Source organism: Passer domesticus, chromosome 1, assembly GCF_036417665.1.
Source record: "Passer domesticus isolate bPasDom1 chromosome 1, bPasDom1.hap1, whole genome shotgun sequence".
NCBI classification, from domain to species: domain Eukaryota; kingdom Metazoa; phylum Chordata; class Aves; order Passeriformes; family Passeridae; genus Passer; species Passer domesticus.
Window position 1 is genome coordinate 121,396,830 of NC_087474.1, and position 18,012 is coordinate 121,414,841.

The window sequence follows — 18,012 nt, forward strand, 5'->3', positions numbered from 1 at the left end:
CAGGCACTGCATCTCACTTGAACAGACTGGCGGCAATCTGGGCTCCCACAGAACTATCTCCTTTTGCCTGTGCTCTATTTATTCCTTATCTCTGTTTACCAACCGCTAGGTCCCTTTCATTCACACCACGAGGCCGTTCTCCTACTATCAGTCAGCAGCTGACACTGTGGAAGAGCCTCAAAGGCAAAAAAAAAGGGATCAAAACTAAACCAAAGCTGTATAAACAAAGCAACAGTAGAAGTAAATGCATAAATCCTAATTCTTAACCCAACCCACAGGGTGCGAACAGAACCTTTATAGTAAATCCAACAAACCCACCACAGTGAGCTATGGGCTACAGAGGAAATGGGAAAAGCCAAATATCATTCATGAAATCACCATCTCAGGCAGAAACATTGAAAATAGGCATTGGAAGATATTTAGCTGGTTTCAGGATAACAGGCTCATCAGTTCTCTGTATTCTTCAGCAAGTAATGAGGCACAGTTTCACCTGTGTGCCTGGTAGAAGATGAACAAGAGATTTTTCCACTTGACATCTTACTGTTCCAAAGCCTTAGCTAACTTGGCACTCAATGCTTGAGATTTAGATTAAATTAGAGGCAACCACTTTAAAAAAATCTTTATCTGGAGACTGTGGTAATTTGGAAAACTTTATAGCTAGAACTTGAATGTTAATTTATTATTTAAGCATTTGTCCAATTAATTTTGCCTTTAAAATCCTGGATTTTTAAATATCACCCTTTCTCATTTCTTAACTTATATTATTCACTCATACTCTAGGTTTGTAGCACTTACCATGAAACTCAAATGGGTGAAGACAAGAAATAAAAGATTAAGCTTGTGATTCTAATAGAAAACTTGTGACTCTAATAGGATAGTAAAGTAATAAACTCTGCATTTGATGTTCTGGCTTTGGATTATTATAATACTATGCATGTCTATTTTTTAATTTCAGTGGTCCCTTATTTTGTATTCTTAAATTGACTTAGTAAGAGACAAGCTGCAAATATTCATAGAAAGACACCAATATTGTTTCAGTGAAACAACCTAACTTTTAAAACCTACACAATCTGTAACTCCCAAAGTAGGAATGCTCCTTCTGGAAGAGGAGAGAGTTGAGAACTATTCTCAACTTTTTAGGACATAAAAATACTGATTAACTGTTAACCGGTTAACAGTCAATATACTGTCAACTGACTGATCAAGATAATTATAACAATTACAAAGAAAATGTTTCTCACTATCAAAGATGATCAACTGGACCTAATTTCAGTTTTGATTTTCACCTATGTGCATTATGAGCAATGAACTCTTTACTACTTGGATCCTTTTTTCCAAATGAATTAATGAATTAAATTTATCCTTTCACCAGCTGCTAGGCAGCAGATGGAACCATTTCTGAAGCCTTGTTGAATTCAATCCATAAAACTCATTTCCTAGGATTAGCAGTCCAAAGTTTCTTTTAATGTTTATATACCGCTTGGGATTTTGAATTTCATGATGTTAAACTTTCAATTTAACTATTTTTTTTTTCATTTCATATCAAACAAATATGATCGTTTGGATTTCTATAGCTTTATAACCACACATTTCAGGTCACATAAGGACAAGAATTCATTTCAAAAGCAATCAAGTAATGCACGATTGGGATCTGCATAGTTTTTTTTTTTTTCCCCTTTGTTTTGTTTACATTACAGCACTACCATAGAAACCATTTGTGTTGTACTCATAGATTAATTTAGACTGGTAAAGTTTATTGTCTGTAACTTTGACAAAAACCTTTGCATAAAAATTTAATCTTACTAAGCGATATTTGAAAGTTACTGTTATCTGAGGGTGTATTTGCTATTCACAGATAGATGACATGCTCCTGAATTAAGTTTTTCATGCACATCGTTTTTATAGTTGACTTCATTGTAAGGTGGGTGGGGATTTTTTTCTGTTTCTGAGGGGGAAAATAAAAAGTAACAAATGGTGGCAGTTTTGTGAACACATCAGTAATGATGTTTTTCGGTGCAGTAACAGGAAATACTAGTCAGCTGCAGTACCCTGGACAGCTCCTCTTCTTTCCTGTTCAGTTTTCTCACCTCTGCCACGAGAATCAGAGATCAGGGGGCTTGAACTGCAATTTCGTTTGCAAAGATCCCTATTAATAGATCTCTGAAAAAATTAAGTTATAATTTAACCAAGTTTCTGTTAGAAACCTACAAGAGAAAAAGCAAAACAAAAAGGCACCCTCTCCCGCTCAGCTTTTAAAGACATATTGTATTAAATGTCTTAAGAATAAAACATCATGATGTCAAAGTCTTCCTGTTATTCAACAAAGTAAATAAAACTTTAAAAAAAAAGTGATCCGTTGTTGTATATAACAGTGATTTCCGCTAATTTGGCACAAGAAATCTATATTAATCTAATAATGCAGTAAGCCAAGAAGGCCACATAATAATAATTACCATTGAGTAATTGAATATTTAGAAGGAGGAGGAAAAAAAGGAAGACTGGTAATCTTAGCCTGCAGGCATGAAAGTACTATAACACAAAGATGATATTTACAAGTAACAATAAAATGCTCCAAACTGGGAAGTTAAGAGGCAAAGCCTATTTTTAGAAATTCCTGATTACAAATCTGTATTATTAGTTCGTCACCTTAGAGCAGAAATATATTATTGTCTCAGAGAAAGCTTTCATCACAAATGCTGTAATTTTCCTCAAGAATTATAAAACTACTGCGCAGCCAAACCAAGGACACATCTACGCAATTAACTTAACTAATTTAATTGACAAAAGAGGTAGTAAATGGTCGTTTTGAATCCCACAAAGATCCTTAACTAACAAAGTTCACCCCATACAGTTTTACAGTTTAAGGATAAAATCTGGGATTTGTGTTTTTATAATCTTTTAAATGAAAAATTCACAGCACCTTGCACAAGATTGTCTTGCTATTTACATATGAAGGAAGACAAACATCTGAACTAACTGCTTTGTTAAAGACAAAAGAAAGTCAGAGAGAGAGAGCTATTGCTGATCAGAGTGTTAAACAGACTTTCTCTAGCATCAAATGCTATTTCATAAAAATTATCCTCCTGCAAAATGTTGTCCCAGAAGGTCCATTTCATTCCTCAACCTTGCCTGATATTACTGTCATTTAACTTTCTAAAGATTTTCCTGACACACACATTCATTCTGAAGTACAGTATTCGCTTTTTTAATCAGAAGCTCTCAATTCACTCTCTGAATCCCAAATAATTTAAAGGACAGAAATGCCATGCTTTGAAAGATCCTTTTCCCCTTTGAGTAAAGTTAATAAGCATATTGATCAACAATTTTCATTTCAAAAGCATTACACATGATTTTAAAGCATTCTGAAACATCCTGAGAAAGCTCTCTGGTCTGTAATACTGAACTGCAAATGAACCTGCATCTATCGAACAGTTCCTACAAATACACTGGTCCCACTTTCCCTCTCCCACCTCATTTTTTATCACTCTTTTTTAAAAAGCTAGTATTTAAGTTCAATAACTTTTCAAAATGAGAGAAAAGGAGTCCTTGTGATCATTTCCTGAAATCAAATAGCCAGAGCTGCAAATTTGCACAATTGTAAAATGTATATGAACAAAGGCTTTACTGAGGCAGTATAAATGCAATTACACCATGACATTTTATTCAGAAAGCTGTCTCAAAGCAGTTACAAGTAGCTATTTTTTAATTGAGGCCCAAAATAGCATTTAAGATAATGACCAAGCATACATTGTAGAAGAAACAGCATTAGTGTCATTAAAAAAAAAAAGAAAAGTTTGCAGAGAGCATTTTAAACATGGATTAAAACCCCTCAAACTTCTTAACACAAATCTCTCAAGATTTTAACATCAATAAATGGACAGGATTTTTTGCTTTTTGCAATCTTAGAGCACAAACAAAAAAAAAAAGACAGAAAGTTACTAACAGTACAAGTTGCTTAAACATCAATGGGTTCATAGTGTGAAAAAGTTGTTAAACTTACTTTATTTTTGTTTCCAAAACTTATATGTTTCTCCTCCCTTGTGTGCTGAACTGTGCACTAAAGCTGTGTCTTTGAAAGGTAGTTCCCATGATATGACATCCAGCGCCTTTGACTGCCTAGAGATAAGCACCTGCGTTTGTGTCCCCTCTTTACGTCACACCTCCCTATTCAAACCTTCTCAATATGATTCACATTTGCACATCAACAGCCTCATGCGCATACACAGATTTTTTTCGGCTCTGGGCCCAAAACTTTCACTTTAATTTTCATCACATGATTGCTGTGGCATATGTCCTTCCAAACCTCCCATATATCAGTCATCATGCAAATGAGATGGAATATCACTCCTCTGCAGCAGATGGCCAGGGATGATAACAATGGCTCAACAGAGGAGATTCAATGTCCCTGACTTTATCGCCACGGCAACAACAACCTAAAATATATGTAATGGAAGTGGTGCTTATTAATTTTGCAGGCTCGAGTGTTCTGATTTTGTGAGTGAATGGGCTGAGTTAAAAAGGGGGCTGTGTCCTCCTGCCTCTAGAAGACTATCTATAAAAGCCAGGGACCTGGAAATTATTTTCAGTGACTAAGAAGGCAACAGCCTAGCAATTATTTGAGTAATTAGGTGTAATTCCTCCCTGTAGGCCTTGTACCCTCCTGTGCTTGTTTCACAGAAGCTCGTGAATTAGACAGGCACAGATACTGAAAAGAAAAGTGCCTCAAGATATAGCAGGAGAGCTTGCAGGAACTAAGCTTCAGTGATATGACACTTGGCCTCCACCAGGCTTGGTAAACACAAGCCCCAAGCCATAAGTAAATAGAGGCCCCACTCCACAAACACAGGCCAATTAAAATTACAAAGGCAGCCACACTTCTGGGTGGGGCTGGGGGGAGCTTTATTCTGCCGTAGTCTCACTGTGAGTTGCACACATAATGGTCTCTTAGTTCGGAGCACTGAGTACCGTATTCCATTGCTGTCACTATCAAACCCAAGCACAAGGCTCTCTCCTGGCCGTGAATTTCTCCCTAGGGACTGATCATGCACCTTTAAGAAAATGTTTCAAAGTGAATTTCCTGTGTGTTGTCTTCTAAATGCAAACCAGAAAGAAGAAATGAATGCAGTAGTTTGCTATTTATCCTCAACAGATTAACAGGCAGGAGCTCCGAGCTCCATTTTACCCCCGAGCAAGCAAAATCTCCACACTGTCTCTTCACCCTGCTCATGCCACAACTTTCACATACTTTAATACTTTGGGTGTGGAAGTAACCATTTGACTCCTCAGAAATACAGTTCGGCTGTAAACTTTATGTTTAACTAAGAAAATATACTTAAAGAAACTATTTGTCTTTTGTTCTTTTCCCCAGGGAAGACCTTAGAAAAATGGAGAATCCTTTGTCTCCCTCTGCAGTAGGGGGGAGAATGTTTAAGTAAAACTGATGTAACACTATGGGAAAGGAGTGGTTCCATCACGTGCTAGAGATTTAGTGCAGAATTGAATCAAGGAAACTTGGTACCCCTTACATGAGATAATTCCTCCAAACTGCTGAGATTGTTGAAAGCAATTTTCGATGCTCTCCTGTTAGCCCACGTACTCTGAGCCTTAAATTTAACACCACAGAGGAGACACTACTGAGTGGCACCTGAAGGAAAATTGAGATACCAGATGCTTCCTTGAAGTGAGTGAAAGAAAACTACAGAGGCAGTGCTGGGAGTGTGGATTCTTCTCCAGTTATGTCAGGGCTCAACACCATCTCAGCACTGTTCATGTTCTCTGTTAGCATTTCCATTTTTTATGAAACCTATCTTCCAACTGAAAAAAACCAAGACAGGCACAAATGTCATAAACTTATATTGTGCACCAATGTCATAAACTTGCAGAACATACATTTATTTATTTATTTATTTACCTTACAATTGTACATCAACCAGCACTCTCACCTTCAGACCTAGTAATAGACACTACCGGAGTACAAATGTCACTAGTTCCCAAGACAATGATTGGAAAAACAAATAAATTTAATGTAAACCTCACACTTTGGTATGGAGTTTGCAATTACATTTTCCAAACATAATGTTGCATTTGTTTTTTTTTCTCCTGTTTCGGAGAAGCTCAGTTGAAATGAAAACCCAGACTTTTTTTTTTAATGTGCACATGGGCTTTTTGTGTCTGTGTGTGTCCCTGTATGTGCACATATGCAATAGGATTCTAGAATTGTATATGTCCATGTTCTTTACTTCTATACATTTCATTTTCCACCTTTGTAATTTGAAATAACTCATGAATGAGGCACTGAGGCAACAGGAAGAGATAGGTTTTGTCCAAGCCTATGCAAAGCTCTGAAGTTCCTTGTAGTGGAGCAGTAGTTGGACAGAAAGCCAATACAGAGAGTACTTCAGGAATGATGCTTTCCTGACAGCTTGTGTTATTTATGGGACTGGCCACTGTCTTCTGAACCAGATGGAGCTTTTTTCCTAGTCGTTTTTTTTTTTTCCCTTTTTTTGTGATCTGCTGTGCATGGCCTTAATTGATCATAGAGACTGGCATTTAGGTCACTGTCTTTATTTTCTCCAGGGTCAAGTATAAGCACCTAATTTACTTTAAAGATACAGCTCACTTAGCAGAGATATTCGGATCCTCTTGAACATGGGAGGAACATGCAACTGGGAGGATGAGTAATATTTGTACATACAGATTACTTTTTCCTGTATGATAACTATCTATATAGTTGCAGTGGTAGTACCATGCATATTGAAAACTACATCCTAAAAAAGGATTTGAAATGTATTTGTTACATTACACTGACACACTTAAGTGAGAAAGAAAAAAATCTCTGTCATTAAAACAATCATAATTGAAGTTCAGATTTAACACAACTTTGCATTTTGCAAGGTTTGCAGTCCCATAAGTAATGGGAAACTGGCAGACTGGATTGTATTTTGCATCCATTAAAAAAAAAAAAGTACTTAGGATGTAACTGCTTAAAACTTAGCAAAACTTTAGGTTGCAACAGTCATACTGTTTTAATCCTCTAAGTGGTAAGAGGTTCTAAACTTGCAAGACTAATGAGAAAAAGGTAGAAAAAGCTAAATTATCCCTGATACTTAGGAAAAAGTGAAATATAATAGAGAGTGATGGCTTGTTGCAGAAACACAAATGAAACAAATGTGCATTGCAATATGCAGTAGTTACTATCCAGACTTGTGATAAGAAATTGTGCACTCATGGTCAGGTACAAGACTTCAAAACCTTCAACTGATAAATAAAATATTCCTCACTGACCATAGATAAAATTAGAAATTAATGGTGATAATACATCAGATAAACCAGACTGACAAAGAAAATTTCCTTGTACAGCAAAGTTCAGACTGCTATTCAAATTGAGGGAAAATTTCGAAAACTGCACAGAACTTTAAATAAGTAGCATGAATGTTTCATTAAATAGTACTAAAAATTTCAATGTTTTCACCTGAATTTAGTTTAATTTCCAGTTATGAAGAAGAGACTAATATGGTGAAAAAATGTCATTTTCCTTCCTCTGCAGAAATAGATGTACTCTATGTATCCCCACATCTTACCAAATGATATTCCAGATCTGCTTAAAAGAGAAAAACTCGTTTGTCCTACCTCCCAAACAAAACAGAAATGCCTAAGAGACATGATGAGACAAAAAATAGAGAGTGACAATAATTATAAAGAAACTTCAGCACAACAAATGTATTTCTACTTCTGTGAGCAGCTATTAGCTCAGCAGAATCATAACTAAACATTCTTGAAAGGGAGACATATCAAAGAAATCAGAGAGATTACATGAGACGTATTGAAAAACAAGCAATATGGGAGATGAAGCTTGCTGCTTCACAAAGAGATAAGGGAATGAAATATTCTCTGCTGGTGCCAGTAAATTCATTGCATGAGTTGACATCATCAAGCACCAAGTGCAGAGTCATTATAGACAATAACATTGCCAAAGTTGCCAAACCCATGAAGCACCTAGTTGAATAAAAATAATAAATCAACCTGGAGTGAGTTATTTTAGCCAGCTTATGCTGAGGAAAGCTGGCAGATATATACATAGCATAAAAACTACAAATCATTAAGCATTCAACTTTGAAATGACATTTAGAAAATGTACTAACTATATTTGTACAACATATTACTTCAAAAGTGTCCATTTAGAGAAACAGAAAGGATGAAGAAGAAAAGATACCTGAACTAATATTAACAGGGAAAAAATTATCCAATTAAAATTATATATTGGCTTATAGGAATGTAAAGGTTTTCAGCATGTTCTCTATAAAATACTCTATTCACTGAAATAACAGAAAGATTTAATCTTCTGTCTAGCCAATTTCTTTCTTAAATGTTTGCTCAACATTGCCCTAGAGAAAGCCAGCAAATTTTGAAGTACTCCTTTCCTGCCAATAAATTATACCACAGAATGCTGAAAACAGACGTTTCAGGTGAGTTTTCTCGAAGTCTCCTAGTGCAGGCATGCACCCAATTCTCTTAGGCTTTCTACAAAAATGCTCAAAGGACTATGGAAAATTCTCCAAGCAAAGGATGTAAAAAAGTAATAATAAATCGCTTATTGTTGCGATTGTACCTCACTGAAAGCGAGATTGGAATATTGCAAGTTAGATTTGCAGTTTTATGAAATTCAGGCAGATCTAAAACTGGGGGTGGGGTGGGGGTGAAATTGTCTTTTTGCAGTCTTATTTACTTTAATATATAGCCTTAATAAGTAACTGAAAGCAGTTATTTGATATTCACTGAAAATTAGGTGTAGGTGATGTCAAATATGGATTAAGCCTTTCAACAACTCCCATAATAAGGCTAAATAGTAACAAATTTTCTCAACTCTTGCTGCTAATTAAAAAAAGCTCTCAAACATATCTTTCTCCTAATCATTGTATTATTAAATGCATAAATAAAAAAAAACAATAATCAGATTGCTATAGCGGTAACTTCTATCCTAGACACTATCAGATTTTCATTTGCATTTTAGATAGCTGATCAGCTGAAAAAATTATTTTGAGTCAAAATGTTTGATCTTGTAATAAATTTGTAATTTTTAAGTCCTGACTCAGAAATCAAAATTATTATATTTATGTAAACCTTATTTTAGAGAACTTTTGACTTCTAAATTATTGATCTGATTGCTGCCTTTTTTAAGGATATGTGACTGTATGTGCCATTCATACCTTTCACCCACCGTCATAAATTTTGTAAGAAGTAGGGGTGTGATACCTTTAACTTCTACTGTTAACCTCGAAAAACTTTATTGTGTGTATCTGCAGCATCAGACTCTGGGAATACAATTATTTTTACCAGAGCAAGTGAACCTTGAAAATGCTAATGTGAAGCTCACCTAATCTAAATATTCCTGAGAAGTACAAAGCTCAACAAAGTTGTGTAAATATCCTGATCTCTGACAACTGCGTTTTTCCCTTAATTCTCTTAATATTTTTCATTATGTGTATTTTATTAAAGCCTACCTATGGCAACTGGGAGCATTCCAGTTTCTGTTTGGGAAGCATTCTTTCTCTGATTTGGACTTGTCTGCAGGCAAGCATGTCTGCTTGCTCTGTTTCTGTTGCTCACATTCCACAGTTTTCCAGATTAGGGAATTCAACAGGTAAACACCCATCTGTCTTGCAGTCTAAGTTCCTGTCCTCATATTTCCCTAGGCTTCCAGCTGTGGTTCTTCAGAATTTTGTAGTTGATAGGCATGCCTTGGGAGAGTGCCAAGGCAAGCTTTTCTGCTGCTGTCTCAGCTACATACACAAAACTTCAATACCTATTGCCAGCAATGTCTTACCTGATCCTTGACAGCTGCTTCCTCCAGGGAAATCCTGCACATCATTTTCCTTTCTCCTTTCTGCTTGTGCAAAGAACATCCTTATTCTCCAAAGAAAACCCTAATGACACTGTAGAAACAGTGATCTTAGTGTTCCTGGGGTATAAAAATTCTACACGGTGAACCAAAATTCAAAGGGGTCTCAACATTAATTATAACGATGAAAGGAGCCAGTTGAAAGAAGTATTTTTAAACATATCTTTTGTGGATATAAAGACAGAAAATATTGGCATCCTCTTCCTTTTTTAACTCGCCAGGATTTTGGCACAGGATTTTCCTTCTGCTTCTACATTTTTAGGATCTATTTTATAGATATATCCTGCTTAAACCAATCTGACTTGTTCAGTAGAACCATCTTCCTAGTTCAGAGATTTCTATTATATTTTTAAAACCTTGTCAGATTTCACTGTTAAAATTTCTAAATTTATATTGTTGGGGTTTTTGTAATAACATTAAAATAATATTGCTGAACTTTGAATTACTTTACTGCAATGTATTCAGAAAGTTGTGACATAAGACACAGTAATCCCACAAGGAAACCTTAAACATTGCATGCAAAGGATCCAAAGTCTGTGTATGCAATATTTTGAGTATATGACCACAATTGGATTTAAATTTACATTTTATGCACCTTGCTAGGATTTTAAAATACCATTTTAATGCAATAAACAAGACACTTAATGTTATAACAAAGTGTGTGCAAACTTTGGCTGTCCAAGCCACTATAAATTGGCATATGTAAATTAATCTCTGCTTTCAAGTATTTATATACAAATATGTACTTCATATAAACTTGTAAATATATATGTGTATATTTTAGGCATAATTAAATTAAACCTTCAGGGCAGAAAAATCCTTCTAACTCTGAAGAGACAATTTTAATAGAATGGAAATGGTATTATAAACTTTTTCTAAATAGTTTGCACAAAAGGAAAGGAGAACCATCAGAGGGTTTGTCTTTGTCTTTTTTTTTTCCTCTGAATCAATGAGATCTACAAGAATGCCTGGTCTTTAATCATGAAGTTTTTAAAAAGCTTAAATCCAGAAAGGGATAACAACCATCTGAAAAAAGAGGGAACCATGAACTAGACTTGCTTTCTTTTCTTACACACTTTGTTGAACAGCCTACATGGCCAGAGGCTATTCTGGACCTAATCCTCGGAAATGAGCCAAGCATGATAAATAAGGCTGAATGCTGGGAGTGGCTAGTGTAAACCACTGTGTCATTAGTCACTAGCCCTCAGTAACTAAGTATATGTTTTCTTCTGGCATTTCTAAAAGCAGTCTTTTAATTTAAAGCTCAGTCATTCCCTCTGTGTTGGAAATGTCAACCAAGAATATGCAGAGAGCCCCAGAAACTAATCACTTGATCAAAAACTCCAGGTAGATCAACACATGAATTATGCTCTGCTGTGAGATATACACCATACTCCCAAACATGACTTGTTTTTGAAAATATCAATCAGATTGTCTAGTCCTATGTCCATGCAAGTCACCAGCAAAATATTCTTACTGTCAGCAGCAGCAGAAAAATTAGGCCCATCCCTCATACTAGAGAAAAGCCAGTGGTTTTTTTCTATTAAATTATTTGAAAATAATTTCAACTAATAAGGGCAAATACAGCAGCAACTGTAAAAAAAAAAAAACAAAACTTCAAAAACCTAAAAATTTAAATGTGCTATTTTTTTTCCTTACTCCCTTAAACTTTTTTACAGTTAACCAATTTGTCCTCAATTTAAAAAAAAAAAAAAAAGCTTAAAATAAAACCTAATCATCACACTCGTCTACCCCACTAAATAAACAAAAAAAATCCTCAGCTATTCTTCTTTGCTTTTGGAGAAAATATGGCAATTTGTATTCCAATTTTTTCAAGCCAAAGTTACAGGGGGCTAAAATAGGGCTTTATAATGGAAGTTGATTGCAACCATAACTATAGAGGGGCTACTGCCTTTCCATAATAAAGAGCTGCACATTTCCAAGGAGGGGAGGAGAATACTGCTCTGCATGTCTTCTTGTAATTTTGCTTCTTTAAATTAAGGTTGTGTCTCAGGAACTTTCTTCGGTTTTTTGAGCATAAAGTTTGATATTTCACTTCATGTGGTTTTAATTCTGATCCCAGCACACTGGCATTTTGCAGTTGATATATATTAAAAATAGGGAAAATTATGAAGCTTTGCACTTTTTCAGAGCTGTGATCTCAATTTAGTTTGGGTTACTGGTTTTTGGAGGGGAATTTTTGTGTTCTTTTTTTGGGGGGGGTGTGGGGCTTTTTGAGGTGACTGGTTTTTGTTTTATTTGTATGAATCATATGAAAAGGCCATGCAGGCTAAAGCAGCAATTTAAACATGTTTGGATTTAGTTTTCTTGCTTCGTATTGTCTCCTTGCTTAACGGTAGAATGATTTTTTGGCTGTTTAAATTTCAGTCTGGAATGCATGCTGGCTGTTTTTCTTTTTTCTGGGCATAAAATGGGTGAGACCACAGAGACAGTGTCAGGAATGTAAACTGTGACCATAATAACCAGTGCCCAGGTATGATATTATTAGCCTCAGCTTGTATTGCACAAAGGTTTGACTAGCAGTAAATGTTTTTCAGTCATCTGGATGTTTTACCACCATTAAAGTCTGCTGACAACAACAAAGAGCAAGTAAAAGAATGAGATTATGCAAATTTAAAGTGGGATTGTTTTCAAATAATTATAAATCATATTGGTGTGGGTTTTTTTTCAGTGTCTTCAAGAGAATTCAGAGGGGATGAGACATGGTAAAATGGAACTCCTTGGAGGAAAGATTTAATTACTTATAAATTCAGATATATGGTCTGGTCTCCAGAACTTTGGTGTGGACTTAAGTCCATCTGTATCTATTGCTCTGCTGTTTCTAATCTCTGCAAAAAGCCATCAAGCCAGAATTTGTGCTATGATTAGCACACTAATCTATGATTAGTGAACCTAACACTTTTAAATGTTTTCATAACAATGACAGGTGAGTACACCTTTCCAACTTAAAGGCTCTGCATTAAGGCATGCAGATTAAGAGCCTACCACACTTAAAAGCACAACTCCTGGGTAGAAAGGCTCATACCTTTTCGGAGACAGCAGACAAGAAACTTCATATGTACAAAAGGCAGGGTTTTTCCCTCACAGTTTGGAAACTCTGGAGCAGAACTATAAGGTACCAGTGAGAGTTGCTAAAAGATTAATGCATTTTAATTCTTTTCTGCAGTATTAAAATCCTAAGTGACTATGGAGGAAATTAGTTTAAAAATTTAATTCTCACACACGTTTATTAATTGAAATGATGGAATAAAGAACTGCATTTAAAGACAAAATTTACATTTGACATTTACAAAATGTCTCCTAAAATTACTGCCTAAGTATATAATAACTATTTTTTGTGTATTCTTTCCCTAGAATACTCTAAAGAGTAGGCTTTAATGTTAAAATTATCCTTTCCAAATATTAATGAAAACAGAAGTATTGTTTTTCAAAAGTCTTATTCAGAACACAAAAGTGCTGCATTTCACACTTGAAAAAGGTGTTATTACATTACTAGCAGAGAAGACTGGAACCATGCCTTTTTGGGTATCCAGGAAAAGTACTTCCTTTCTGGTTTAGGTACTCAAAGTTTAAAAAAAAAGAATTCTCAGGTCTTGAGGAATCAGTAACACTTTTTTCCTCTTCAAGTCCATGTATGAATAAACACGTGAATAAACATGGGAAAGACTAGTCATAAAACAGCAAACCATGCATGGAAAATATCATAACTTTGTTTTAAAATCAGTTCCCGGTGTAGAATGTTTCAGTACTTTTTATAATGTATCTAAACCATAATTTTATGTATCAATTATAATATCAGTGTTTGATTGTGTATGTACCACACTGAATTCTCATTTCCCCACAGAAACAGTGACCCACATAAGGATAAAAATTTAAGTCCCTTAAATAAAAAAAAATTTAAGACAAAAAATTTTTAAATTATTTTAAAATTTCAAACAAAATACACAAAATAAGTAATTGAAGAAATGTACATTCAGATGCTTTCATTTAAATGTGAAGCTAGTGTATCTTCCACATTGTCAAAAAGAAGTAGCAAATGTAGTGCAAATGTAGTGCTATTTGAAAATCCACATCTTCATAGTCCAATCTCGCATTAAGAAAATAAATGCAATTCTTGCATTAAGAATACAAATGAAATTCTTTGAGTCAAGGTTTATTGCTCATTTATTCAAATGATAGTAAGAACTAGACATTTAAATTGCTGTGACTTTCATCTGTCTTTACTCATCTAGGTTCAGCTCACATATCTATTTTAATATATTTTGATCAAAATACTGTGGACTCTGTAGACCCCTAACTCCATAGAATACATTGATATTAAATTAAAATTTAGTAAAGCCAGAAAAACTACCAGAGTGTGAATGGATCAACCAATATTTTTAATTTAACTTAGTAGACGCCACTGACTAAAAAACAAAATGCAATCACAGATTTGCCAGGAATGGAATAAAAAGAAGCATTTGATTGTTTTCCTAATTAACTTACTAGAGATACGGCTAATTTTATAATATTTTAAACCATCCATATGCTTCAATTTGCATGCTACTGTATGTCAGTTAAGGAGATAAATTTAAGGAGATAAATTTTTCTAGGGTAAGCACTGTCAAACATAGAACAAAAATCAAGGAGTCTCTAAGTGTAATGCCTTCATCACAAAAAGTTATCTTAAATCCATTATCAGAGTTAAATGAATTAAATCCATAAAATACAAATTTAGACCTTTAATGTATTACTCACTTGCTTAATTACTTATTTCTGTTGAAGTTATTTTGTTCTGGTTTTTAAAGGGTTAAATTTACCATCAATAAACAGTACATCCAGGAGTTTAAACACACCAGACTCATTCATACAGAACACTAAACGTTCTGCCACCAAGAAAAATGCCTGTCACGGGAGCTTTACACATTTCAGGATGTCTGACAACATTCCTAGGAAAAAATTGCAGTTCATTGTGAAATGTTGTTTAGGAATGGCACATAACTGCTTTGTAATGGCTACTTTGAGCCATTTTGTTACAACAAGTCTGAAATTATGTTCCAAAAAAATAACAAACAAAAAATTGTCATTTATATTAAAAGAACAAAATAATTACGATTTAAGGCACAGTACCAAACCTTAGCACTGTATTTAAGAAATCAGCTGAGAGACACTGCTTCTTAAAGAGAACATGTTTGATGTGCTGTGAGACTTATGATTTAGTTATTACTCACCTTTAGGTACCTACATGGAGCATTGCAATGGGCTACCTGACCTTATACAGTATTCCGACAGCAATGCTGAGATCCAGGGCAGAAGTGTTACCTAACAAGCTCAGAATTTATTTTCTTTATTAACTTTAGACCTTAAACATAATACAATATTTTTTTGTGGCTTAAAAGTATATAAGCATCTGTTAGCAGAAGCCCTTTATTTCACATAACAAGAGAATTCTGTTTATAATGTGTCACCAGCTGCTCAGTCAAAATGGGTTCTATTAGAACTAATTTAATTTTACATAAGTTGATCTATTTGCATTCTGAGTCTCCAGTTAAATGACTAGGTACTATTTTGTAGACTGATCCCGCTTCAAGCCTCAGTGTATGGACAATGCTTAATCAGTGTGTACATCAGGAAATAAACATAATCAGCAAGTGCACTAATTAAGCCAGGAAAATTTTGCAACATGCATACACTGTATGGATTAACAAGGCAATTCATTAGAAATCTTAATTATGGAATATTATATTTTCCGTACATTTTATTTTATGATGCTTCAGATGAGTTTTCTCTAAATACAGAAGCCATCTACACTTCTCAAAGTACACAGTGAGATCCTTTCAACTCAGGCACATCTGTGTAGCCTCTAGTCTGGAAGCCTCTATGGAAAACATGCTTTGTTATCTCCAGCCAGATAACCTGATATGCTCTCTTAAACAAGAGGTTGCTAATCAGATGTTAATATGTAGATGATTGAAAAATAAATACAAAATAAAACATATAGATAAAAAATTCATTTGGTGATGTGGAGCCTCTTCTAAGCCTTAAGAAGGGTTTTTAACATGTTTATTTCTTAAAAGTCATCAAATAGGCACCTAGAGCTTGAGACGCAGCACTCGGGTTTTAATGCAAAAAGCTTCCATTGAACTCAGCATGCTTCAAGCTTTTAGTGTAAACTGGTGGCAGGACTCCAGTCTGAAGCAGAGATGTCAATAATGCCGAACCTGCATGGTAGTAAATATGTGGGCTTCTCTTCTCTGGGTAATAGCAACGCTTCTTTTACTCCCTGTCTAACTAAAGTTACATCCTACTGTACAGCTTCACGTAAACTTCTGGATGAAGGTGTTTTTCACGTGGAATAAGGGAGATTGGTCTTATTGGAAGTACAGGGAATCAGCCAAGCAGTTTGTATCAGCAGAAGTGGACTTTATGAAAAGCACTTTATTTCTCAGACAGAAGTATTATAATATAGCTGACTCCTGAAGTTCTACACCAGTGGAGAAGGACTCAAGAGTGTTAGCACAGCTTTCTCCTGTGTAGCCAAGAAACAGGCTGTTTCAGAGCAGCACATGGCTAAGGGCATTGTATCACTTCCAAGCCTTGCATGTACAGCTTGCTTTTTGCAGGGAAAGGCTACCATGATTTTAAACTGCAGCAAAGTGGTTCCAGCAGCACCTTCTGAAGAGGAAAAGGGGCCCTGTTTCCACAGCAAAAGGACACATAACTATGCTTAGCAAATAAGAAATGTTTAACCAGAGAGAAAGTTTATGTGTAGAAAAAGAAAGTTTATCTGTCAGGTGTTCCAAAGCCAGACAACCCCAAGAGCATCTCCTGGATCACTGGTACATTTGGCTCATAACTCCAGTGTGCAAATGGGAGAAACAAAAGGGTTAAAAGTCCCCTAGGACATTATTTTTAAACCTTAGGCTAGTATACCATGGAAGGTGGTTTCTACATAGGCCCAAAAAATAGATCATAGCTCTCTAACATGATTTAAGGGATCCTTCTTGTCCTTTTATTAACTCGTTCTTTGCTCCATTTCCATCTTCATCTCAAAATCACTCATGGGAAGTGCACATACATTTTCGGCTCTATAGATGCAATCTGCATAAACTATCAGGAGATTCATTGTTGGGAAATATTCTAGTTGTCACAAGAATGGCTGGAATGAGATTATGAATCTTTGCCATTACCACAGCCAAGCTTATTTCTTAGAAAATAGGTGAAGCTAAATTCCACTGTTAATTTAGTTAAGGTCTGTCTGAAGAGTATCAAATGGGCACATTTCCATGTTGTCATTTTACCACAGTACATGACCAATTTTGTTCTTGTTTGTACTGTGTTTTGGTTGCAAAATATTAATTTAAACTGCTAGCATTTCCTGCCCTTTATGTCTGTCATATTAAGCAGAATAAGTCAATTGTAACTTTGACATTAATTTACATTATGATGAGTAAGGTTTGGGGGCTTTGACTGTAAACTTAAAAACTACTGTCAAATAAGAGTTACACTCTGGTCTGTTGCTAGCAGAAATGCCAAGCAGTGCCCAAATTAGGATGGTCCCTTGGCATCTGCATGAGTCATAAACGTGTCTTTTGGCCACTGCTTCATTTATTGCTCATTATGTTTGTTGTGGACTGGTAAAGCAGATATAAATAGAAAAATGCTTACGTAGTATGACGGACAGATTATGTTTAAGCATTTTCAATAGTCTATCCAGAACCTAACAAAGTAGCTATTATTGGCATCTGAAAATTCCCATCCCATAAAGGATTGTTGGTGTATATTTAGGTCATGCTTGCCACCTTATTTGTGGCAACAGGCATGAAAAAAAACAAAACAAAAACCAAACTACAAACCAAAAAACCCAGGGTCTAATATATTCAGTGAAAGCACTTAGTAGAGATATGAAATATTCATGTGAGGGACACTGGGCTTAGCAGCACAATAAAAATGCGTTCCCAAAACAGAGGCCAGATCACTTAAATGAGATGGAAAAGGATATGTGACAGCACCAAACCCTTGTCCAGAGTTCTGGCCTAAAGGCAATGAAATAAGTGAATTGACAATCTGGGTAAAGCTTTTGTTGTTGAGAGTAATAATTCACATATTCTTTG

General features: G+C 35.2%; 1 protein-coding gene across 2 annotated transcripts in view; it reads right to left on the reverse strand.

Moving 5' to 3' along the window:
* Window positions 1-18,012, reverse strand: part of ST18 (ST18 C2H2C-type zinc finger transcription factor) — a 168,188-nt gene that overhangs the window by 96,517 nt on the left and 53,659 nt on the right. The window contains exon 1 of one of the 2 annotated variants that reach the window (XM_064386179.1): window positions 4,001-4,155. The exons of the other annotated variant lie outside the window; for it this stretch is intronic. The gene's annotated coding sequence lies outside the window, so the exon portion shown is untranslated. Of the gene's footprint in view, window positions 1-4,000; window positions 4,156-18,012 lie in introns of those variants that run through there. 2 annotated transcript variants of the gene reach the window in all.